The 8011-nt window shown below is 41.0% G+C and overlaps 1 non-coding gene across 1 annotated transcript; it reads left to right on the forward strand.

Annotated features, from left to right (window-relative positions):
- Positions 1–7590: 7590 nt before the first annotated feature.
- On the forward strand, positions 7591–7694 carry LOC112804213 (small nucleolar RNA R71). Its single transcript, XR_003202831.1, has one exon. It is a non-coding gene; the product is annotated as a small nucleolar RNA R71 (small nucleolar RNA).
- Positions 7695–8011: the final 317 nt, after the last annotated feature.

Genomic DNA, 8011 nt, shown 5'->3' on the forward strand with positions numbered 1-8011 from the left:
ACACTGTAGGCTAGATTAGGCCGAGTAAAAAACAAATGAACTAATCTTCCAACAAGTCGATAATATATGGTAGGATCAGATAAAAGAGAACCTGTAGCTGACCCCAATCGATGATTTTCTTTATACAGTGTTGCTGCATGCTTAGCACCTAGAAGTCCTATGTTGGTGATTATGTCCAAAACATATTTTCTTTGGCATAGGAAGATTTTACTCAGAGATCTGGTAACCTCAAATCCCAAGAAGTACTTTAGTCAGCCTAAATCTTTCATGTGAAATTTTGTAAATAGTCTTTTAAACGTTGAATTGCAACACCATTATTTCCTGCAATTACAAGGATATCAACATACACTAAAACTACCAATTGCACACTTTTGTGGTGAAAGCAAAATAAGGAATGGTCCATTGGGGATTGATGAAAACCATATCGAAGGAGGGCAGATGAAAATTTTGCAAACCAGCAACGTGGAGCCTGCCGCAGTTCGTAGAGAAATTTTTGAAGTTTACAGACCAGTCCTTGTTGAGGCACTTGAAAACCAGGGGGAAGCTTCATGAAAACATCCTCATCAAGTTCTCCATGAAAAAATGCATTGTGGACATCTATCTAATGGAGTTCCCAATCCTGGGCTATTGCCACTGCGAGTGCTGTCGAATTGTTACCATCTTCACCACTAGGGAAAACATTTTATTGTAATTCAAGCCTTTCACTTGATTATTTTCCAAAACTTTGAACCTCTCTATTGTCCCATCAGAATTGTATTTAATTTTATACATCCACTTACATCCATGGGCTTTCTTTCCTGGGGGAAGCGTTGTGAGTTTCCAAGTGTCATTGATTTGAAGCGCACAAATTTCTTGGGACATAACTTCGCGCCAACGCTCATCTCTAGTTGCTTGAGAGAAAAATAAGGGCTTTTGTTCTGTCTGGAGAAAGACAAGAAAACTGCGGTGTTGTTTGGAAAAAGAATTATAATTCACAAAATAAATTTGTATAGAATAGGTGGTGGACGAAATTGTGATCACTATTCTTTAAGTTGTATGAAATTATTATTGTGACACCAGTTGAATTCACAACTCCGTTCAACTAACCAGCAAGTGTACTGGGTCATCCAAGTAATAAACCTTACGTGAGTAAGGGTCGATCCCACAGAGATTGTTGGTATGAAGCAAGCTATGGTCACCTTGTAAATCTCAGTTAGGCAGATTAAATTGGTTTATGGGTTTTTGAAAATAAAAATAAGAAAATATATAATAAAAGGGATAGAGTACTCATGTAGCCTCATTGGTGGGAATTTCAGATAAGCGAATGAAGCTACTGTATGGCTCAAGGACGCCTGCTCTCCCACTGCTTCAACTCAATCCTTCTTACTCCTTTCCATGGCAAGCTGTATGTAGGGCATCACCGTTGTCAATGGCTACATCCCATCCTCTCAGTGAAAACGTTCCTATGCTCTGTCACAGCACGGCTAATCATCTGTCGGTTCTCAATCAGGTTGGAATAGAATCCCTTGATTCTTTTGCGCTTGTCATCACGCCCAGCCTTCAGGAGTTTGAAGCTCGTCACAGTCATTCAATCATAGAGTCCTACTCGGAATACCACAGACAAGGTTTAGACTTTCCGGATCCTCATGAATGCCGCCATCTATCTAACTTATACCACGAAGATTCTGTTGGGGAATCTAAGAGATACACATTCAAGCTCTTGTTGCATGTAGAACGGAAGTGGTTGTCAATCACGTGCGTTCATAAGTGAGAATGATAATGAGGGTTACTTATCATCACATTCATCATGTTCTTGGGTACGAATGAATATCTTGGAATAAGAATAATAGGGATTTGAATAAAAGACAATAGAATTGCATTAATACTTGAGGTACAGCAGAGCTCCACACCCTTAATCTATGGTGTGCAGAAACTCCACCGTTGAAAATACATAAGTAAAAGGTTCAGGCATGGCCGAATGGCCAGCCTCCAAAACGTGATCACATGATTCAAAATACAATCCAGGATATCTAATACAATAGATAAATGTTCTATTTATAATAAACTAGCTCCTAGGGTTTACATGAGTAAGTAATTGATGCATAAATCCACTTCCGGAGCCCACTTGGTATATGCTTGGGTTGAGCTTGATTAATCCACGAGCTGAGGCTTCTCTTGGAGTTGAACTCCGAGTTATGACGTGTTTTGGGCGTTCAACTCCGGATCATGACGTTTTTCTGGCGTTTAACTCCAGACAGCAGCATATACTTGGCGTTCAACGCCAAGTTACGTCGTCAATCTCCGAATAAAGTATGGACTATTATATATTACTGGAAAGCTCTGGATGTCTACTTTCCAACGCCGTTGAGAGCGCGCCATTTGGAGTTCTGTAGCTCCAGAAAATCCATTTCGAGTGCAGGGAGGTCAGATTCCAACAGCATCAGCAGTCCTTTTGTCAGCCTTTTTCAGAGTTTTCCTCAAGTCCCTCAATTTCAGTCAGAAATTACCTGAAATTACAGAAAAACACACAAACTCATAGTAAAGTCCAGAAATGTGAATTTAACATAAAAACTAATGAAAACATCCCTAAAAGTAGCTCAAACTTACTAAAAACTATATAAAAACAATGCCAAAAAGCGTATAAATTATCCGCTCATCACAACACCAAACTTAAATTGTTGCTTGTCCCCAAGCAACTGAAAATCAAATAGGATAAAAGAAGAGAATATACTATAAATTCCAGAATATCAATGAATATTAATTTAATTAGATGAGCGGGACTTGTAGCTTTTTGCTTCTGAATAGTTTCGGCATCTCACTTTTTCCTTTGAAGTTCAGAGTGATTGGCGTCTCTGGGAACTCAGAATTTCGGATAGTGTTATTGACTTTCCTAGTTAAGCATGTTGATTCTTGAACACAGCTACTTATGAGTCTTGGCCGTGGCCCTAAGCACTTTGTTTTCCAGTATTACCACCGGATACATCAATGCCACAGACACATAACTGGGTGAACCTTTTCAGATTGTGACTCAGCTTTGCTAGAGTCCCCAGTTAGTGGTGTCCAGAGCTCTTAAGCACACTCTTTTGCCTTGGATCACGACTTTAACCACTTAGTCTCAAGCTTTTCACTTGGACCTTCATGACACAAGCACATGGTTAGGGGCAGCTTGATTTAGCCGCTTAGGCCTGGATTTTATTTCCTTGGGCCCTCCTATCCATTGATGCTCAAAGCCTTGGATCCTTTTTACCCTTGCCTTTTGGTTTTAAGGGCTATTGGCTTTTTCTACTGCTCCTTCTTTTTCTTTCTATTTTTTTTTCGCCACTTTTTTTTTTCGAATGCTTCTTCTTTTTTCACTGCTTTTTCTTGCTTCAAGAATCAATTCATGATTTTTTCAGATCACCAATAACATTTCTCTTTGTTCATCATTCTTTCAAGAGCCAACAATTTTAACACTCATAAACAACAATATCAAAAGACATATGCACTGTTCAATCATTCATTCAGAAAACAAAAGTATTGTCACCACATCAATATAATTAAATTAAATTTAAGGATAAATTCGAAATTCATGTACTTCTTGTTCTTTTGAATTAAAACATTTTTCATTTAAGAAAGGTGAAGGATTAATGGATTTTATTCATAGCTTTAAGGCATGGTTACATACTAATGATCATGAAGTAGAGACACAAAACATAGATAAACACAACATTAAAAACCGAAAACAGAAAGAAATAAAGAACAAGGAATGAGTCCACCTTTAGTGGCGTCTTCTTCTTGAAGGACCAATGATGTTCTTAAGCTCTTCTATGTCCCTTCCTTGCCTTTGTTGCTCCTCCCTCATTGCTCTTTGGTCTTCTCTTATTTCTTGGAGAATGATGGAGTGCTCATGATGTTCCACCCTTAATTGTTCAACATTATGGCTCAAATCTTCTAAGGAGGTATTGAGTTGCTCCCAATAGTTGTTGGGAGGAAAGTGCATTCCTTGAGGCATCTCAGGAATTTGTTAATGATGAGCTTCCTCATGCACTTCTTGAGGGCCGTGAGGAGCTTCTCTGGCTTGCTCCATCCTTTTCTTGGTGATGGGCTTGTCTTCTTCAATGGGGGTATCTCCTTCTATGATGACTCCAGCTGAGTAACATAGATGGCATATAAGGTGAGGGAAGGCTAGCCTTGCCATGGTGGAGGACTTGTCGGCTATTTTGTAGAGTTCATTGGAGATGACCTCATGAACTTCTACTTCCTCTCCAATCATGATGCTATGGATCATGATGGCCCGATCCACAGTAACTTCAGATCGGTTGCTAGTAGGAATGATAGAGCGTTGAATGAACTCCAACCATCCTCTAGCCACAGGCTTGAGATCCAGTCTTCTTAGTTGAACTGGCTTGCCTTTGGAGTCTATTCTCCATTGAGCTCCTTCCACACATATGTCCATAAGGACTTGGTCCAACCTTTGATTAAAGTTGACCCTTCTAGTGTAGGGGCGTTCATCTTCTTGCATCATGGGCAAGTGAAACGCCAACCTCACATTTTCCGGGCTAAAATCTATGTATTTCCCCCGAACCATTGTGAGATAGTTCTTTGGATTCGGGTTCATACTTTGATCATGGTTCCTAGTGATCCATGCATTGGCATAGAACTCTTGAACCATCAATATTCCAACTTGTTGCATGGGGTTGGTTATGACTTCCCAACCTCTTCTTTGGATTTCATATCGGATTTCCGGATACTCATTCTTTTTGAGCTTGAAAGGGACCTCGGGGATCACCTTCTTCTTTGCCACAACATCATAGAAGTGGTCTTGATGGCTCTTGGAGATGAATCTTTCCTTCTCCCATGACTCGGAGGTGGAAGCTTTTGTCTTCCCTTTCCCTTTTCTAGAGGATACTCCGGCCTTAGGTGCCATTGATGGTAATGGAAAAACAAAAATCTTATGCTTTTACCACACCAAACTTAAAATATTGCTCGCCCTCGAGCAAGAAAGAAAAGAAGAGTAGAAGAAGAAGAAGAGAATATGGTAGAGAGGGGAAGAAGTAGGTTCGGCTATGTGGGAGAAGAAGGTGTTGTTTTGTGTGAAAATGAAGTAGAATGGAAGGGTATTTATAGGGAGAGGGGAGGGTGGGTGTTCGGCCATTTTGGGTGGGAATGGGTGGGAAATTGAATTTGAATTTTATGAAGGTAGGTGGGGTTTATGGGGAAGAGTGGGTTGATGTGAATGGTGAATGGGGTAATTGGGAAGAGGAATTGAGGTGATTGGTGAAGGTTTTTGGGAAGTGTGACATGGGAAAGAGTGAAATGAGATTAGGATTAGGAGAGTGTGATTAGGATTAAAAGAAAAGGTGGGAATAGGGTAGGTGGGGATCCTGTGGGGTCCACAGATCCTGAGGTGATCCTGTGGAGTCCACAGATCCTGAGGTGAAAAGAAATACCATTTCTTCACCATATAGGCATGTAAATTGCCTTCGTGCATCATTCTGGCGTTCAAACGCCCATTGGTGCACGTTCTGGGCGTTCAACGCCCATGTAATGCATGTTTCTGGCGTTGAACGCCAGTTTCATGCTTGTTGCTGGCGTTTAACGCCAGCTTGTCTCCTCCAGGCACATTCCTGGCGTTCAGCGCCAGGATGTTGCTTGTTTCTGGCGTTCAGCGCCAGAATGGTGCTCTGTTCTGGCATTGAACGCCAGCCAGATGCATCTTACTGGCGTTGAACGCCAGTCTGCGCTACCTCCAGGGTGAAAATTTTTTTCTTCTGTTTTTGACTCTGTTTTTAATTTTTTTGATTTTTTCGTGACTCCTCATGATCATGTACCTAATAAAACACAAAATAACAATATAAAAATTAGATAAATAAAATTGGGTTGCCTCCCAACAAGCGCTTCTTTAATGTCAATAGCTTGACAGTGGCTCTCATGGAGCCACAAGGTGATCAGGTCAATGTTAGTGTAGTCCCAACACCAAACTTAGAGTTTGGATAAGGGGTTTGAACACCAAACTTAGAGTTTGGTTGTGGCTTCACAACACCAAACTTAGAGTTTGACTGTGTGGGCTCTTCTTGACTCTGAACTGAGAGAAGCTCTTCCTGCTTACTCTCTTTTGTCACAGAGGGATGGCCATGTGCCTTAAACACAAGGTAGTCCCCATTCAATTGAAGGACTAATTCTCCTCTGTTGACATCTATCACAGCTCCTGCTGTGGCCAGGAAAGGTCTTCCTAGGATGATGCATTCATCATCTTCCTTCCTAGTGTCTAGGATTATGAAATCAGCAGGGATGTAAAGGCCTTCAACCTTTACTAGTACGTCCCCTACCATTCCATAAGCTTGTCTCAATGACTTATCTGCCAATTGTAATGAGAACAAGGCAGGTTGTACCTCAGTGATTCCCAGCTTCTCCATTACAGAGAGTGGCATAAGATTTATCCCTGACCCTAGATCACATAGAGCTTTTTCAAAGCTCATGGTGCCAATGGTACAAGGTATTAAGAACTTGCCAGGGTCTTGTTTCTTTTGAGGTAGAGTTTTCTGAATCCAAGTATCTAGTTCACTAATGAGCAAGGGAGGTTCACTTTCCCAAGTCTCATTACCAAACAGCTTGGCATTCAGCTTCATGATAGCTCCTAAATATTGAGAAACTTGCTCTCCAGTCACATCTTCATCCTCTTCAGAGGAAGAATAGTCTTCAGAGCTCATGAATGGCAGAAGGAGATTTAATGGAATCTCTATGGTCTCTAGATGAGCCTCAGATTCCTCTGGATCCTTAATAGGAAACTCCTTCTTGCTTGAAGGACGTCCCAGGAGGTCTTCCTCACTAGGATTTTCGTCCTCCTCCTCCCTAGTGCATTCGGCCACTTTGATCAAATCAATGGCCTTGCACTCTCCTTTTGGATTCTCTTCTGTATTGCTTGGGAGAATACTGGGAGGAGTTTCAATGACTTTCTTACTCAGCTGGCCCACTTGTGCCTCCAAATTTCTAATGGAGGATCTTGTTTCATTCATGAAACTGAAAGTGGCTTTTGACAGATCAGAGACAATATTGGCTAAATTAGAAGTGTTTTGTTCTGAATTCTCTGTCTGTTGCTGAGAAGATGATGGATATGGCTTACTATTGCTCAGCCTATTGCGTCCACCATTGTTAAAGCCTTGTTGAGGCTTTTGTTGATCCTTCCAGGAGAAATTTGGATGATTTCTCCATGATGGGTTATAGGTGTTTCCATAAGGTTCACCCATATAATTAACCTCTGCCATGGCAGGGTTCTCAGGATCATAAGTTTCTTCAGAAGCTTCCTCTCTAGTACTGTTGGATGCATGTTGCAGTCCATTCAGATTTTGAGAGATCATGTTGACCTGTTGAGTCAACACTCTGTTCTGAGCCATTATGGCATTCAGAGCATCAATTTCAAGAACTCCTTTCTTCTGAGGTATCCCATTATTCACGGAATTCCTCTCAGAGGTATACATGAATTGGTTGTTTGCAACCATGTCAATGAGTTCTTGAGCCTCTTCAGGCGTTTTCTTCAGGTGAATGGATCCACCTGCAGAATGGTCCAATGACATTTTCGAAAATTCAGAGAGACCATAATAGAATATATCTAATAGGGTCCATTCTGAAAACATGTCAGATGGACATCTTTTGGTCAACTGCTTGTATCTTTCCCAAGCTTCATAGAGGGATTCACCATCTTTTTGTTTGAAGGTTTGAACATCCACTCTTAGCTTGCTCAGCTTTTGAGGAGGAAAGAATTTATCCAAGAAGGCAGTGACCAGCTTATCCCAGGAGTCCAGGCTATCCTTAGGTTGTGAATCCAACCATATTCTAGCTCTGTCTCTTATAGCAAAAGGGAAAAGCATGAGTCTGTAGACTTCAGGATTAACTCCATTTGTCTTTACAATCTCACAGATCTGCAAGAACTCAGTTAAAAACTGATAAGGATCTTCAGATGGAAGTCCATAAAACTTGCAGTTTTGTTGCATTAATGCAACTAGTTGAGGCTTAAGCTCAAAGTTATTGGCTCCAATGGCAGGAATGGAGATGC

This window comes from Arachis hypogaea, chromosome 5 (genome assembly GCF_003086295.3).
Source record: "Arachis hypogaea cultivar Tifrunner chromosome 5, arahy.Tifrunner.gnm2.J5K5, whole genome shotgun sequence".
In the NCBI taxonomy this organism is placed as follows: Eukaryota; Viridiplantae; Streptophyta; class Magnoliopsida; order Fabales; family Fabaceae; genus Arachis; species Arachis hypogaea.